This window comes from Antechinus flavipes, chromosome 2 (genome assembly GCF_016432865.1).
Source record: "Antechinus flavipes isolate AdamAnt ecotype Samford, QLD, Australia chromosome 2, AdamAnt_v2, whole genome shotgun sequence".
NCBI classification, from domain to species: Eukaryota; Metazoa; Chordata; class Mammalia; order Dasyuromorphia; family Dasyuridae; genus Antechinus; species Antechinus flavipes.
The window spans coordinates 52,355,643-52,374,624 of record NC_067399.1 but is presented as its reverse complement, the minus strand read 5'-3'; the positions used below and the strand labels follow the sequence as shown (position 1 = coordinate 52,374,624).

Here is an 18,982-nt window from a genome sequence, read left to right as displayed (position 1 = left end):
TTATTGTTAAAAAGAGCCAAGTCTAATCCAGTTGATCATCATATAATATTGTTATTACTATATACAATGTTCTGAGTTCTACTCACTTCACTTAGAATCAGTTCATGTAAGTCTTTCCAGACTTTTCTGCAATTAGTTTGCTCATTATTTCTTATAGAACAATAATATTCCATTACCTTCATTTACTATAACTTATTTAGCCATTCCCTATCTCTTTGGGATACAGGCCCAGTAGAGAGACTGCTGGATCAAATGGTATGCAGTTTGATAGCCTTTTGGATGTAGTTCCAGCTTACTCTATAGAATGGTTGGATCGATTCACAACTCCACCAACAATACCATGTCCCCTCCAGCATTTATCATTATCTTTTCCTATTATATTATCCACATCTGAGAGATATGAAGAAATCACTTATTTCCTTATGTGTAAAAAAAAAAAGGCAAAAATAACATCTATCTCATAGAATTGTTGTGAAAGTCAAATGAAATATCATGCGTGAAGTATTTTTCAAAATTTTAAATGCTATATAAATTCTTGGTATCATTATCATTATTATTTCTAGAAATTTGGTTCTCAATGAAAAAAAGGGATATAGGATAACAGTGTGGGGTGGTGGTGAGGTTAAGTTGAAGGGTTCTTTCTTTTGTATGCTTTTTAAGATTCAAAAGACTCGGATGGGTTTGTAAGCTACAAGGAAGAAGTCAGTGGAAAAGAAAAGATTAAAGATGAGAGATAGTGAAGGAATGCTGGAAGAAAGCAAAACCCTGGGCGATATGGGAGGGGAAATTTCACCAAGAGCATGAATAGAAGTATTTGGCCTTGGGAAGGAAAAGGGCCACCAATCTGAAGAGAGGAAATGGATGTGTTCTATTAAACTCCACAGGAGAGAAATAGGGCCAACAGCTTCATTGTTTAATGGGAAAAGGAATGGATTCGGCTTCAAATAACCTGTTTTTGAATTTCAGTTCTACTGCTGTGGGATTTTGTGCAAATAATTTAACCTCTCTAAGCCTCAGTTTCTCCAAAGACTAAGTGATTTTACAGATCCTTTCCTGATCTAGAGCTGCCCCAAAATGAAACAGCCTGCTTTGTAAGATAGTGAGGTCTTTGGTGCCAAAAGCATATCAAGGCCAGATGATTGCCTGGTATGAATTCTACGGAGAGAACTGGGGGGAAATTTAGAAGTCATTTTCATCTCCAGTATCTGTTTTTTAAATACATTTGTGTTCTATTGTCATTGCATTACTCAATGACATAGAAGAATACTCAAAAGACACAGGTGGCAGGATTTTCTGGACCAGCCTCTGCCAGGGTGACTACCGATCCCAGCCTGGCCCTGGGTATTTCAATGCCTTGGCATCCTCCCAAACTGGTGCCATTTTCTGCAGCACCTGCATGGCCCTCAATGTATACACCACTGACAGATGAGACCATCTGTCAGCTCTGCCTGCCAAGGTCTATTGCTCAGGTCAAAAATGGCTGATATGACAGCCAAGTTTCATGGACAGTGGGAGAACAGATTAACTCATTCTTCAACATCCTGCTGAGTATTTGTGTTTTGGCTCTGGCAACCAGCTTTATGGAGCTGGCATTCATCTGAGGTGTGGGATTAGTTCTTGCAGCGATTATTTTCTTTTCCTATTTTCTTTTTTTAAAAAATTAACTGGTACATTTTGTTTTGTTTCAAAAGAACACCTAAAAATATATCTCTCCTCTCTCAAGATATTCCCTTCTTTTTTGCATCTTCTATGCTTAGCATAATGCCTAGTTTACAGTAAGCAATTAATAAATATGACTGACTTGTTGACTCATCCTAGTAAGAAAAATAAATTAGTTAAAATCAATTATAAAATACAGGGGAAGGAGATGAAGAGTAGTTGAGCAAACCTAAGAGTGGTCTGACAGTATATGAAATATAGCTCTCTTCCCCTACCTCTGCTAAGAAGAAAGGAGGGAAGTTATGTTTTCTCATCTCTTTTTGGTCCAAGTTAGGTCATTATCATTAGGTATTTATCTTAGTATTCTTTTCATTTATGTTGCTGCTTTTGTACATATTGTTTTCCTGGTTTTCCTAATTTCACTCTGTTTTAGCTCATATGAGTCATTTCATGATTCTCTGAATTCTGATCATTTCTTAAGGTCCAGCAATATTCCATTATATACATGGATCACAATATGGGTATCCCATTCAATGCATATCATGTTTATTTCCATCCCTTTCTCATTATCAAAAAAATGGTGCTATGATTATTTTGGTATATATGTGACTTTTCTCTTGGGGTTTCCTTGGGGTAAATTCCAAACAATGGGATCTTTGAATGAAAAAGTATAAGCATTTTAGTCATTTTTAAGATCATAATTATTAACGCTACTATGTACCAATGTGACTATCTATCCACAGCTCCTCCAGCAATGAATATTTCCATCTTTTGTCATTTTGGTGAATTTCCTTTGGACAAGAAAACTTGGACTTTTTTTGATTGATCATTTAAAAATTATTATTAGTGTCTTAGGGCAATCTTCCTGAATAAAGGGAGGGATGGAACCAGACATGCATTAGGAGCAGTAATTTAACAGTCAACTCTGTGGAGAGCGAACGGGTTGTTCAATTAGAAGACTATTGTAATGATCCATGAAGGAGTTGATGAGAACTGAATTATGGGTGGAGAAAAGGCAATGAGCACAAGAGTTGCTATAAAGAAACAAGACTTGGCAGTTGTTTGAATATGTGGAGTAAGTGAAAGTTAAGAATAATAACAGTGTCATGAAGTCTGTTCAGATTTGTTTTTACTGGGACATTATATAGAACAGACTCAGAGAGTCTCCTCCTACTTAAAATCAACATGTGGCTGCTTTGGCCATGGGCAAAGCTTGCAATGTGTCATATAGAAGGGTCTCCTACATGGCTACTGAGTTGGAAGAAATAATGTCTCAGGATGTACTTAAACCCCTTCTTTCCTTTATGGCTACGAAGGAGGCAGGTTTGCTTTGAATTGCCTTCAGAAGCCCAGGTAGGGATGGAATAGCTAGTCCCATTGGTCTACCCAGATATCACATGGCTGGCATATATGTCCTTACATCACATGGGTTGCCTAAATAAGCCTGAGCCTGATTTTAAGTACCCTATTTCCCTGAGACAACACGAGGGATAGAGTTCTAGACTTGGAGTCAGAAATCAAACTGCAAACATTTTCTAGTGCCTCTACTTCTCTCATTTTCTTCTAAGCCTTTTATAGTCTGGCTTGTGACCTCTCTGAAACTGATCTCTCCAAAGTTACCAATGATCTCTTAATCGAAAAATCCAATTTTTCTCAATCCTCATCCTTCTTGATCTATATGCAGCAATCAACACTATTGATTGCTCTTTCTTTGATACTCTCTTCTTTCTAGATTTCCATGACAATTTTCTCATCTAATTGTCCTCCCTTCATTGATTGTTTCTTTTCACTCTTTTGCTGGATTTTTCTTCATGCCATTAAAAGCGGGTATGCCTCAAGGCTCTTTTCTAGGCTTTCCCTCCCTCTAAACAATCTCAGTTGGTGATTTCCTCAGCTCCCATGGGTTCAGCTATTATGTGTATGCAGCTGGTTCCCAGATCTATATATCCTACTCTTTTCTGCAGAACAGCTGTTGATCAGCATTGAAAGCTCTGTCTTCACTTCAGTATACAAAGTCATGGGTTCAGACCAAAAACTACCTTTTATCATCATCATCATTCTCATCATCTTCATCATCAAAAGGTCATCCTGATCTAAAAACCTCTACGCTTCCAGCAGAAGAGAAGGACAAAGAGATATTCTCCAAGGTCATCGCGGGTATACATATGTTATTTATCCGTCTTCTAGGTGGATGGGTGGGAAATGGGGAGGAGAAGGATGGTTCTCATCCTGCCTCCCAAAAAACACACAGGGCTGATTGACCAGGTCCCTCCTTTGGAAGGTATTTTCAACAATATATTTTTCAAAAGCTGGAACAGAACACTGAAATGTGGATATTGGCCATGCTTATTCCAGGATTTTTTTTTTTTAAAGACAAGATCCCTAGAGTTAATGTCAGCAATCACCTCACTCCTCTGCCAAGATGCTTCAGTAAGAGATAGCAGATGCTCCGAGCAGGATTCATGCTTAAGAATCTGTAGTAAAATTAATTCATTTTTAATACATCAGTTGTTCATCAGTAACTGTCAGGCTTTAAATGAGGCACCTCATCAGAGATACAGCAACCAAGGGAAATAGGAGGTATGTATTTCTTGGGCTCAGCACAACCCATTCAGATGTTCCATGGCAAAGGGCCCATGACCTTCTGATGCTTGACAGAAAACCAGTGAGATAGGATGTGTTTTAAGAACAGCTAAGCACGTAATCAAGAAGGCATTCCCAGATCCATTCATGAAGCATGCTAAACATCTCCTATGGCTGTCAAAGCTGGGATTAGACATAGACACAGCAGAAAATGGCCTTAAAAACTTCAGGGAAGATGGGGTCTTAATAAGAGTCACTTTTAAACTGTGGTTTTTAAAGTACATTTTAAAAGTTATTAATGCCAGAAAATTTCCTTTCCTAGAGATTTATTTTGTTTTGAGTCAAGTCATTTGTCTTAATAACAAAAGTTCCAAGACTCTGAAGGGAGATATTAAAACATAGGGGAGAGGGAAATTGTTGAACTTAGCTCAGGGTACACAAATGTCTGTTTTGGTTCTGAATGGCATTCTGAATCATTTTAGAGAAGATCTATAGTTGGGAGGAAGAGAAAGATAAAGAAAGAAAAGGAAGAAGGGAAGAAAAGAAAGAAATACATAAAAGGAGGGGAAATAGAGAAAAAGGAGTGAAAGAAGGGGAGAAGGAAGAAAAAAGAAGAAAAAAGTAAAGAGAGAGAAATAAAGGAGGAGAGGAATAGAAATACAAAGAGAGAAAGATAAAACTGGGAGAAGAAGTGGAGAAAAGGAGAGTAGAAGGGAAGAAAGGAGAGAGAGATGGAAAGGAGAGGAGGGAAGAAAGGAAGCAGAAAATAGAAAGGGGAAGGAAAGGGAGAAGGAGAAAGTTAGAAAAAGGAGGAGAAGAAAAAAAAGAAGGCAGGAGGGTGGGATGGAAAGACAGAAAGAAAGAGGAAGGAAAGAAGGAAAGATAAGGAGGGGGAAGAAGGAGATGGTGTGGGAGGTGTTAAAGGAAAGAAAGGCAGAAGTAAAGAAAAAGGAGAATGGGGAATAATAAAGAAAAAGAAGGGAGGAAAAAGAAGAAATGAGATAAAAAGGAAAGGAATAAGGAAAAGAATTTAGAGATGAAAGAAGGATGATAGAGAAAGGGAGCTTAGGATCATGCCTAGGATCATAGATGTCCACTTATGGAATATCAGCCAAACACATAATAGGTGCTTAAGAAATATTTGCTAGTTGATTTAATGGTTAATCTAATCCAAGGCCCTTATTTCATAGATTAGTAAACTTTGGCCTATAGTCAAAGACTTGTCCCAAATCATCCAAGTATTGGGTCACAGAGCCCAGATTCAGTCTCCAGTCCCTAAGACTTCCATTTCAGAACACCATATTCAAGTATAGCTTTTCCTCTCTACCAGAGGCCAGTCTAGCCTCCTTATGAAGCTCTCTAGTGATGGGGAATTGACTACTTTTTAAGGCAACACACCGTATTTTTAGTTGGACTTTTTCCAATCAATCAATCAATCAAAAAATAATAATAATACTCATTTACTATGTGCCTGACACTGTGGAATACAAAAGTAGTCCTTATTCCCCAGAAGCTTATACTCCGATGGGGTAGTCAGAATATTGAAATCAATACATACAAAATAAATAGAAACAATACATAGGCATATAGGAGAGGTCACTCTCTGCTTGAGGGCTCGGGAAAGGCTTCATACAGAAAGTTGTCCTGAGTTTTAAAAGAAAAAAGGTACTCCAAGAGTACCTTAGGGGGAAAGGGGGCTAATTCAGGTTCATATCTGCCTCTGTGTAATCATAAGCCATTGCTTCTTGTTCTTTTAGTCCCTTGGTCTCTTAGCCTTGTTTTGAGTCCTTTGGGTGGGGGGAACTTCAGAGAAGATGGGAAGAGTAGATACAAGTATTTGAATCCTGAAGCCAAGGGTGAATGAGAGTGGGAAAGGGGATAGGATGGTCACTGGTGACTGACTCCTCACTGAAGCTGGGCCAGAGGCCATCTCCCTCTCAGCAGCTTCTCCCCTGCTCCCTAGAAAAGACAGGAGTCCCAGCCAGTATTTGTAAGGGAGGAGGGTGGCAGGTGCTTTAAGAAGAAGGAGACTTCCTTTCAGCTTCCTGGCTTCAGAATAAACTGTTCTGTGGGAGAAGCTTCCTGGAACAGGATCCCCTCCTGCTGATTAGCAAGAATGTGAATGTGGATTGTGGAATGTGAATCTGATGGGCAGGCACTAGGCTTCCAGCCCCACTCCCCTTCCTCCTCCCTCTCCTCCTCATTTCTGTTTCATTGTGTCCAGGAAAGCAGACACTAGAAATACCATAAAGAGATAACTACTTAAACAGAAAGGAACTTGGACTGTTGTTCATTGCCAAGACACTGGTATTTACTCCAAGCAATTGGACCGTAAATGATGCAAGGGCAGAAACTCTCTCCTTTCTTTGCATTAACTTTCCTGCCAAGTACAGTGCTGGGTGCGGAGGGGAGCTTTCAGAAATACTGTACAGATTGAAATTCTACATTTATTATTAAAGTTCTATCACATGCAAGGTTCTAGGGCTCTGAAGTTTAAAAACAAAGTGGCTCAGTCTCTGTCTTCAAGAAATATATTCTATCTCAGTTTCCTCATTTGTAAAATGAAAAGAAAATTAATAATAGGACCCACTTCTCAGGGGTGTGGTGAGAAAAAAAACAAAACACTATTTGAAAAGCTCTATAAATAGTAGTTATCATAATCACTCTCATCACCATCATCATTGGTCTCATCTTTTATTTCAGTCAGTGAGTAATTCCAGTAAGATGTCACCTTGTTGGCCATTTATTTTTCAAATATTTGTCAGATGCTCATTCATCATATCTAAACTGTTGGTCTTTTCATATCAACTTTTCTCCTTTTTATCTCAGCTTTTCATGGCTGTCTTATTAGCGAGAGATCTCTATAATATTACACACTCTCTTTCCCCAATCCCTTCTTCTATTCCTACCTCTATCCCATTGGCTAAGCCATCATATGTGTTTCATAGAGTTTATTTTGGGGAAAAATTAGTTTTGATCTTGGTGGTGCACAAGTTGAAAGTCCTAATTATGAAAGCAGATTTAGTCTAACTGAGACAGCAACAAACAGGGGAGACTTAATTCTCAGCAACCCATGGTAATTTCCAGGGAAGAAAGAGTCATGGAGGATTCTCTCTTCACATCATTCTTCTTTCCCATCATAAAATCCACTCCTCCTTCCATATACATACAGAATTTGTTCTAGGTTTTGGTCTCAATTTACATATATTCAGGGCTGTATGAATGGATTTCATATTGGTGGGGCCCCATAATCAGAGAGATATATGAAAATGTAACTTAATGGAGGGACACATGGAGACATAGCTTACAAATAGGGTTCATATCCTCTCAGAAGAGTTATGGACTTCTATGGATTTTCAGTGATCCCTCCACTTTGGGGAAGTAAAAAGTTACCTTCCCTTCAATTCAACTTAATTTAATTCAACATTTATTAAACAACTCACTTCTGCCAGGACTGTGTTCTGCTTTGTTCTGAGAATATATACCAATATTCAGAACTAATTTAGGATCTCATGGATGTGTATACTTCTTCCTAAATGCAAATCATTGACCATCCATGACCATCCTATGGGAACTCTTGCTTATTCCCTTGCAGAAATTCAACATATTAAAAACTTGCTTTCTTTGAATACTGTAAGGATACCATTGAAACCCGCAGGCTATCCATGGGTTCTAGCACCCTTTGTCCAAATACTAACCCATCTTCTTTTTATTTGTTTTTCTTTGATGACACTCTTTAATTTGATTCTCTTAAGTAGGCCTTGTTAGTTCTGGTTAACAGTCCCTATTAGAAATATATTATTCTTATCATAGCCTCTCCATTGCCTTCTGGGTGATTGTCATTTTCAATTCTTGGGTAGCTCAAGAGCTCCAAGACACCCAGCTGTACACCACCACCAAGAGACACTATAGGGATTTTTTTAAAAAATAGAGCCCCGATTTAAAAAATTTGCAGCTGATCCTGTCACTTCCTAAGCCATAGTTTTATATCTCTTCCTCCCATTCAGTGTCAAACTCCAAGAAACCTCTATTTTTTTCAACAACCATTCCCTTTTCATCCCTATACAAGCTGGCTCCTCATCTTATCTGCCTGTCTAAATTATTCTTTACAAATGGTTTTTTAACTGTAAATGTTTGGGTCTTCTTTCCTCTTGGGCTCCCTGCAGCTTCTGAAGTCCTAAAACATGACTTTTCAATACAATATACAATTCATTACAATATAGCCTCCTCCAGGATGGTACAGCTCTTTCCAGTTTCTCCCACTATCCATTCTTACCATGTGTCCTTCATCAGCAGTCATCTTCTGTCCCCTGTGCAGAGGTATTCCCTGGAGCTTTGTTCTACTTCTCTTCTATCTTTCCCTACACTTCTCTTGGTGATCTTGAATGGCTCTCACTAAGTGTTCAGTTCTCATCTTTAAGTAGATCACTCTCAAGTTTATTTCTGCTGCCCTCACCTTTTTCTTGAACTTCTACCCTGTATCTCTATCTTCAGGGCATTTCCCTTTGGAGATTCTGTCAGTAGATCTAATTTCAATGAATGACATCTGTTACCAAGTTCCCTCTCCTTACCTGATAAATTCAGCTAGTATCCACATCCTAAAACATATACCTCCAAGACACCTCTCCTGTCTGTCCCCTTCTCTTTGTTCACATGGACCTTCCTCACCTCTCATCTGAACTCCTAGAAATGCCCTGGATTAATTAACAAAATGGACTGAGTCTTAGATTTGGAAGCAGGAAGAGCTGAGTTCCAATTTTACCTCAGACACTTACTAGTTGGTTGATCCTGGGGAAACTAAAAGGAGGTGCCTGGAGGGAATTGTCTAAGGAAAGATTGGAGGCAGGTGTTTTAATATATTGGACTTCTGGTGCCTATTTCTTGATTTGGCTGAGAGTTGTTAGGAATCTTTCTCCAGAGTAATACGACCACTTTAGCACTGTGTCCTAGTCACTTGGCAGTCACCCAGTACTGGAGAAATATCTGAGAGTGTCTGTTTAAAGGATTTTGCTCATTTGTTTTTCCTAATTTAAAAATCCTTTTCTTCTGTTTCTATTTTGAGTACCCAGTCTACAGGACCCCTTGCCAAGGGTGCTTTTGCTAAATGATTTAGGAAAGATTTCTCCTAATGATGTAGTAAATGGTATAGTAAAAAAAAAAAAAAAAAAAAAAAAAAAAAAAAAAAAGGATGGGAAAAGTCATGTCTCTAACAGATATAAATGTAAGGATATCTACCTCAATAATACCTTCAGGTGCTAGAACCAGCTAGTACCCACAGGGATAGAACCATTCTAGACTGACCTCAGGGACAGCTACTGGCTCAGTACTTGCCCTGGAGTTAGGAGTTCAAATCTGGTCTAAGATACTTAATATTTCCTAGCTGTGTGACCCCAGAAAAGTCATTCAACCCCAGTTGGCTCACCCAAAAAACCCTTCAAAAACAAAAACTGGTGATCAGGAACTTGGAATGCCCAAGCTCACAGCTTGGGAATTGAGTTTTTCAGCTAGGGTTATGCCATTATCATGGCTTTTCCTTGTCCTCAGAGATCATAGAAATCCAGGCTTTTCCCTGAAACGCTCAACAAAGGTCATAATAATGCCAACTGTCAGAAAAGAGCCCTTTTACTTGCCCATGTGTGTCTTAGGAATCATAATATTTACATCATGAAGAAATTGTAGAGACCACTTTGTCCAATTACATTTCACAAAAAGCCTTTCCTAATTCCCACAATTGTGATTCCCAACCTACCTTATATTTATTCTGGATATTTCCATTAAATTGTAAATTCTTTGAGGACCAGAACTGTGTTTTATCCCTTTTTGTATCCCCAGAACTTAGCACAATGAATGATATTAATGTTTATTGATTGATTGTATTCTTAGATAAGTACAAGTTATTGCTCAAGATAGAATGTTAACATCTTTAGGGTAAAGACTGTAGGATTTTTGTCACTGTGACCCCAGAATCATAATAAAAGCAGGTTTAGAGGCAACTCTTTATATAGATTATGGAGATAGGATAGCAGCATCTTGAGGATAAAAAAAGGAGGATTTTTATCTTAGTGGCACCACATTTAATAGGCTTTTAGTGAATGCTTATGGATTAATAATGCTAATAAACCAAACCCTTCATTTTACAGAAGGAAAACTCAAACCTACCAGTGAGGAGTGGGACAAACTCCTCTTCCCTCTCTCTCTTATTTCTTTATAGATTTTGGATGGTGCTATACACGTCTATACAAATATACATGTGTGCATGTATGTATGTATTGTTCCTTTTTTGACTCATTTCCAACGTGAGTAGGATTCCAGAACTACCAGCTCTCCTCCTCCATCTAATTCCTCTATGTCAGTTCTTGCTCTCACACCTCATTAGTATAACATAATTATTGTTTTTACCTTTTCCTGCATGGTTTTGGTTTTCTCATCTATAGTGGGGAAAACAATATTTCCTCTTTAGATAATTACATATATATATTTACATGTTTATTTTCCTGGCAGAAGAAAAGCTTCCTGAAGACAAGGATTTTCATTTTATCTTTGTATTCTTATTGATTGATGCACTTTGTTATATATAGTAGGTGGTTAATAAATTCCTGTCCCTGAAAAAATATAAGAAAAAGCTTCTCTATTTTTTCCCCGGGTGGGGATAATCCAATACAGAATATTGGATACACTACCAGAAGTAATTGATATATTGAGTAGTTTTCGTGCTTCCCCACCTCACTCTACTTATATTTCTCTTTTTGTTGTTACAAGGAGTGACTCACTAACTAGTGGGCATGAAGGAATATATTTCCTTATGAAGGCAATGTCAAAACAAAATGTATCAATAACAATTAAAATAAAGACTTGTTGAAGAAAAGCAGATTACAAAGTAAAAAGCATCAGGAAATTTTTGTTATCTTAGAACAACTTTGTGAAGTAGGTAGGAATGATGAATTTTATATTCCATATTTACATGGAATATATTTATATATTATAATATACATTATAACTACATCTATATTTCTATTACATTATTTTTGTTGTTCTCTCTCTGTCTCTCTCTCTCTCCCTTTTTTCCCTCCCCCCTCCCAGCAGAACATAAGTAGGGATTCAAAATATGTAATATATTTCCATTTAAATAATAAGACATTGTATTCAGAATTGTTCATCTCTGTTTGTCCTTCCTTCTCTAAGAGAACCATGACATCAGGGAGGAGAAGCCCTGACATGCACGTGAATTGGCTTTAAGTGAGGGAAGGCTGGGCAAGGTCACCTGCCTCCCTTTCTCCTCCAGAGCCACCTGGGTCCAGTGACAACATATGAATCAAGACGACTGGAGATGGCCCTGCAGGGAAAGGGAGACCTTGGTCTTTTTAAGCTAAGGTCCTCAGCAGTTCATGAGATCACCTCCATTCAGTGGTTAAGGCAGATTGGAATGGAAAATGGAGCGTTGGACCTCGAGCCAGGAGCATCAGGCTTCATTATATATAATTACTAGCCGTGGGACCCTGGGCAAATGCCTTGGTTTCCCCAGATGTTGGACTTAGGCTTCCAATATTCTTTCCAACTCTAACTCTTTGATCCAATGAAATGAGGGAAACTGAGGCAAGGATAAATGAAATTGCTTGCCCGTGCTCAGAATGAGGAGCGAGGGCTTAAACCCCGCTCTCCCTCCTCCCAGGTCAGTGCTCTCTCGTTGTCTCTTTACAGCCGAGAACGAACGCTCGGTGGAGCTGGAGGATTCATAAGGCTCCCCCGACCAGTCCCATGTGCAGTCCGTCACTGCCGACCGCCACCCCCACCCCTACCCCACCCCACCCCGCGGCGCTGAAGGTTTAATGATGTCTGTAGCCATGGCCAGTTTAGATTACCATCTGACGCGTGGGGAGGGAGACGGGCCCGAGAGCGGCCGGTGTCTCCGGCATGTCCCGCTTACGCCCAGGGCAGGCCGTCTCTATCACGCGCGCTCCCCCTCCCTCCCGCGGCACACTCCGGGAACGCTTGAGCGGCCCCAGACACAGCAGGTTATTCCATCTGCCGGCAGCAAATGAAAAAGAGCCACTTATCATGGCCTGATGTTTTTCAGTCTGAGCCCAAATTCCGACTGCCCGCACGGGCCGCCAAGTCGGGAAGGAAAATAGTCTGTGCTCTCCCCTCGGAGTTCTTTTCTTTATCTGGATTATTACCTCTAGAAAGAGAAAGTTAAGTCTCTGCTTTAGTGAGCCCATCAGTCACGGGTTTAGGTGTCCCAGAAAGCAATGGGCGTTTCTCGAGTTTATATTTGCTGTGTGCCTGAGCCAATTCCTATGCCTTTCTGAACCATTGAACTATTGAGTGAGGAGGAAAGACTGGGAACAGTGTGACAGACTGGATAAGGGCCTGGACTTGGTCGGGAAGGCCTGAGGTCAAATCCTTTCTCAGATTCTTATTAGCTATGAGACCCTGGGCTTCCCAACTTTGCCTCAGTTTTCTCATCTTTAGAATGGAAGAATAAAATGAGAGGATATTTGTTAAGTGCTTGGAAATTTTAAAATTCTATGAATTTTATTCTATTTATTAATTAATAGTTATAACATTTATATAGTATGTAATATATTATATATACAATATATCATTATTATTATTATTATCTCTATCTCTTTCAATCTGACTCTGTGCTTCCATGTCTCTATCTCTCTCACTTAAGCATGTGTACATGTTGGGCATGTGAGCTCTGAGGTCCTTTCTAGATCTAAATTGGACCCAACCTGTGATTTTATTGGTAAAGGGACTCAGGAAGAAATTCCCCTCACCAACGCAGGTTGGCAATTTCTCTGCACTGAGTAGGCTTAGAGAATCACCTAGCACTCAGGTTAACATAGATGGGTTAATTAAATAACTTACTCAGAGTCATCCTACCAGGATATATCAGAGGGGACCTGAATTCAGATCTTTCTATCTCACTGTATACCTCACTGTATTCCATTTCTCGCAAATTTTTTAATTCTGTAAATAAAAGAAGGACCATCCTGCATCAGACTGTGAAATCATTTCATCTCCCTGGAAGATAATACTATCCCTTACTTCCTTCAAAGACTCAGCTCAGTCCAAGAGGCCTTTTTTCATCTCCTTCCATCCATCTCCCCACCATCTGGAAGCCCCCTACTCCTATCCACTATAAAGCACCTTGTATTTACTCTCATGTTTTGTATTTGCTAAATTATATATATATATATATATAGTATCTTCACTTACATGTATACAATTTTCCCTCAGATTATAAGCTCTTGAAGGCAAAGAAGTATCTTCTGAATTTTGTATCCCTGTCTCTTAGCACAGTGCCCAGCACATAGCAAGCACTGAATGCCTGTTGATTGAATATTTGTACCTCCTATTTTACAATATCATCATGAGGAAAGTATTTTTAAGCATTTCCTATGTGCCACACACTATGTTAAGTCCTAGGGTTACAAAAAGAGGCAAGAAACAGTCCCCGGCTCTAGGAGTTCACAGTCTAATGAGGAAGACAAGTGATAAAGCATTACATATAATAATGTGAGCTATTGGCACATTCCAGTATCATTTAAGAATATCTTCCTATAACTGTGTTCAAAAAGTTATCAAACTGTGCACAGCCTTTGATCCAGCAGTGTCTCTACTGGGCCTGTATCCCAAAGAGATCTTAAAGGAGGGAAAGTACTCACAAGTGCCAAAATGTTTGTGGCAGCTTTTTTTTTTTTTTTGTAGTGGCAAGGAACAGGAAACTGAATGGATGCCCATCAGTTGGAGAATGGCTGAATAGGTTATGGTATATGAATGTTATGGAACATTATTGTTCTATAAGAAACGATCAGCAGGATGATTTCAGAAAGGCCTAGGGAGACTTACATAAATTGATGCTGCGTGAAATGAGCAGAACCAGAAGATCATTATATACTTCAGCAACAATACTATATGATAATCAATTCTGATGGACGTGGCTCTTCTCAACAATGAGATGATTCAGACCAGTTCCACTTGTTCAGTGATGAAAAGAGTCATCTACATTCAGAGAGAGGCCTGTGGGAACTGAGTGGGGATCACAAAACATTCTCATTTTTTCTGTTGTTGTTCACTTGTATTTTATTTTCTTACTCATTTACTTTCTTTCCTTGATCTGATTTCTCTTGGGCAGCAAGAGAATTATATAAATATGCTTATACATATAGGATTTAACATATATTTTAACATATATAACATATATTGAATTGCTTGCCATTTGGGAAGGAGATGGGGGAAAGGAAGAAAAAATCTGAAACAAGTCTATGCAAGAGTCAATGTCGTCAAATTATCCATGCATGTTTTGAAAATAAAAAACTTTTAAAAAAGAATATCTTCCTATAAATAGGAAACATATTCTCCTTCCCTCCTCTCCCTCCCTTACCTTTCTCTCCCTTCCCTTTCTCTCCTTTCCCTCCTCTCTCCATCTCTCCTCTTTATTTCTGTCTATCTCTATTTCTGTCACTCTGTATGTGTGTCTCCAGGTTCCAAATGACTATTTTAAAGAAAAATCTAGGAATAACTAGATGGTGTAGTGGATAGAGTTTTTGAACTTTCTAAGCAGAGAATTTTCAATTCCAATGCCTTCCCTTTGTTACTTGCTTCCTATATATCCTATATATAGTTTGTATATATTTCTTTTTAATTATTGTTTTTCTCTTCAGACTGTAAGCTCCTTGAAGACAAGGACTTCCTTTTGCCCCTTTTTGTATCCCTGGGGCCTAGCACAGTGCACCTTGTGTTGTTCAATCACTTAATGTGTCTGACTCTTTGTGACTGCGTGAACCACAGTACATCAATACTGTCCATGGGATTTCCTTGCCAAAAATACTGGAATAGTTTGTTATGTCCTTTTCCAGTATACTCGGAACACAGCAGGTGCTCAATAAATGTTTGATTGAGCAAGCATGAATAACTATTCCCAGAGGACATAGTATTCTAAAAACTGTTAATTTTGTGAGCCTAAGGTAGGCACTTAAAATTTTTTATTCTAATGTAATCTAAATCGACATGAAGATTTAAATGAAGGGGTGGGAAATAGGTGAACAAATGAGATGAGACTGGACTGGACAGGTCATGCTGAGGTGAGAGAGAGAGAGAGAGAGGGAGAGAGAGAGAGAGAGAGAGAGAGAGAGAGAGAGAGAGAGAGAGAGAGAGAGAGAGAGAGCGCTTCCAATAAGTGACTTATCTAAGGTCACATAGTCAATCAACTATGGTATCAAGATTTGAACCCAGGTCCTTTGACTCTGAATTATTTTCTACTATACCACTAGCTCAGGATGCTTCAGACAGCTCATGAATGTCTCATGAATATGGCCAGCAAACCTGAATAAATTTTTGTCTTTCTGTTTTAGGTTGATAAAACACGGCTCCTGTGCTCTGAGCCAAGGTGGAAGGGATGGTGTACATGTGAGAATGGGCTCAGATTGGAACCTGGCCTTTTGCTTTGTGCATCAGCACGGGCCAGCAGCTATTGACTACAAAAGTAAGCACTGGGTTGTCTTTTTCTTGGGAAGGAGCATTTTTGGGTAGCCTCCCACTGTTACAGGATGTTCATGATGGTCCTTTACTGAGCAATTGCTTGTTGGTCTTTGATTTACTGTTGTATCATGATACCTTCTGCTTTGAGCTATAGTGATCTGTATGAGTGAGGACCTCAGGCTTGGAAAGGGTCCCTTGAGCACTGTGACCCATGTATGTGGAAGGGAGCAAGAATGGGGAAAATCCAGGAGCACATCAGGGGTTGTTGTCAAGACCAAGGTGGCCGACATGCTGATTAGCTCTTTGTTCTGATTACTTGAGAAATGGAATTAGAGAATATTTGTTGCAATTTGGTTCAAGTATTTCAAAGTTTTCATTCTAGGTATAATTCTTAGAGGAGGGATTCAACTCATTGTTTTGATCTTAGAATTTAGAACCAGGAGTAATGGATAAAAATTGAAAAGAAACTATCTGTTGGCAAAGACTTCCTACCAATTAGAACTGTCCAAAGATGGGATGTGCTGCCTTGAAAGATAGTGGGATGCTTTTTATTGGAAGTCTTTGAACAGAACCTGGTTGTAATAGGACTTTTTTTTTTAAAGAAATGGATTATTTTGATTGGTTTCTGACGTTTCTCCCAACTTTAAACTTCTGAGATTCTGTAAATGAGCTTCTATTCCTAGAGAGTTATATTGAAAGTATATTTCAGTCTATGAGGTGACTTTATGCTTCAGCAATCAGGACTTCTTCCTCCTGAATGAAGGGAATGCCTCTTCTGAGGGCCCTTATAAAAGCAATAGAGCAAGGAGCCAAGATGCTACTGAATTGTTCTTCCAGGGTGTTTGTAGTTTAGAGAAATAAGATCCAAGTCTCTAGAAAAAAACTCTTAAGATGATACATATCAACAAAACTTCTATTTCCTTCTAAGCAAATGGGATGATGTTAAATCTTTATGAATGGTCTAGTAATCTCCAAAAATAAATCATTTTTGAACTCAGAGACCCCCCTTGCTGCTTCTAGAATTCATACAAGAACCCAAGTAAGTTATTCATTTGTTATATATATATAATAATATTATATTGATTTATTTATAAATTTATATATATATAATTCTATATATGTATACTGTTTTACTAATATAAACATTATAAAATATACACAGAATAGAAAGTTTAAAAGAATGAGAAAAAGATGAGCAATGTTTTTTAAAGTTGTATTTACAAATAATACAAAGAAACTTTTTTCTATTGCTGAGAGTAATATGGTTGAGTATGTTTCATTATTTTGAAATATAATCTGTTCTATATATTGCAGCATGAGATTTTTAAATACCATTTTTTTCAGAATTAATTACACTAATTTTATCAACGAAGTTAGCCATTTTTTAGATACTTTAAAAATGAAAGATACCAAATTCAACAAAGAATAGGTCATGATATCAGCTGACATCACAGTATCTAGGGAGGTATCACATTTCTCTGTATGTAAACCTTCATGGTACACAATGAAAAAATAAGCAAAAATCAAGTGCCATTGATTATAGTCAATCAAAAATTTTCAGTGTAAATCCTTTCCTCTGTGTGTATTTCTGCTTATTGAATGAATAACTTTCTTGGGTTCTTGTATGAATTCTAGAAGCAGCAAAAAGTTTGCTTGGCCAGGCTATAGATTATAGTACAGATATAGATTATATATATATGGAAAGGGATAATGGTACCAGAGTGTAAACGGCTTTAAATGTCCAACAGAAATGTGTCTATTTCATCAAGAAAAGTGACATGGTCAGACCTGCACTTTAAGAAAATCATTCTGGCAGATGGATTGAAGCAGGGGGAAGCTCCAGGAGATTAATGATTGGGCCTAGGTGAGACAGGATGGGAACTCAAACCAGGGATGGTTCTGTGTGAGTGGAGAGAAGGAGATAGATTCTAGACTTGGAGATGAAGATAACAAAATAGTGTGATTGGAAGTACATATGGGGTTTTTGAAAGTGGAGAGTTGAGGATGATACCAATATTGTAAACTTAGGTCATAGGGAAGAATGGCTGTGTCCTTAACAGAAATAGGAATGTTCAGAAGGAGGAGTGGGCTTAGAGTAGGCTTAGGGAGAACCATGATACAACAAAAGCTAAAATACAGATTGCCCATGATTCTGGATTGAATATAAGTGTTATGGGACACACAATGCCCCACACAGACCGTAGAGATGTAAATAATTTTCCCAATGGCACGAAAAGAGAATAGAGGAATGTTGGGCTATACTGAATAAAGGGCAGGCAAAATTATGTTGGATATAAGCCTTATTATTGACTTTGGCCAATCCATTTGGTGGATCCATTGGTTGATCAAACTTCCATTATAGTCCTCTCACTTTCTCTTTGGGGTCATGGCATCCCCATTCAGGGGACCAAACTTTAGAAACCAATTTTGAAAAGAAACTTCCCCTTTTCTAAAGTAAACAAATTCCAAGCAAGACAAAAATATGGACATGATGTTTTCTCCCCCGCAATTTGGCCTTTAGAAATTTGCACATATAGAAAGGTGAAATCTCAGATTCAGGAAGACCCAGATTGAAGTCCTATCTTTGATATGTACTGACTATGTGACCCTAGGAAAGTCAATGAATGTCTCAGTTACCCCAAACACTTTTCTAATATAATGCTGATGACAGACTGCTGGTCTTCATTAGTAGAGTTATTAATTCCAAGGAAATCCTAGGTCCAGGCCATAAATAAAAATCATTACGCCTCTATGTTGGGCAATCATGCTGCTAGAATGTTACACCTGGAAGACTGAACTTGATTCCATTCCCTCTCTTAAAGATAATGACACAGAGGTTTGAGAAGTGAAGTCAATTATCCAACGCAATTCAGCCTATGAGATCATAAGATCAAAGATTTAGCTTGGAGATAATCTAGAGTCTAATGCAATGCACTCATTTTACAGAGAAGGAAACTCAACTCAGACTCAAAGAGATTAAGTATTTCCCAATCTCACACAGAGGTTAATTCCAAACCAGACCCTCAGTTTCTAAATCTAGAACACCCCCCCCGTTCCTGACTTCTGTACCCTTACATTCCTCATCCTCAATCTGATATTTCTTCTCTGCCATTATAGTAACAACATCCAGACTCGATATAGCAATAAAAATTGCTATAAATAACAACAACCAAAAAATCTGGACCCTATCAAAGTAGTCAGGTAGTACAAAGTCTGAAGACTTGAGATCAAATACTGATTCTCACATTTATTC

General features: G+C 38.4%; 1 long non-coding RNA gene across 1 annotated transcript in view; it reads left to right on the top strand.

Moving 5' to 3' along the window:
- Positions 1-18,982, top strand: part of LOC127547803 (uncharacterized) — a 106,636-nt gene that overhangs the window by 76,176 nt on the left and 11,478 nt on the right. The window contains exon 2 of the long non-coding RNA XR_007950269.1: positions 15,603-15,733. This is a non-coding gene — a long non-coding RNA (uncharacterized LOC127547803). The remainder of the gene's footprint in view (positions 1-15,602; positions 15,734-18,982) is intronic.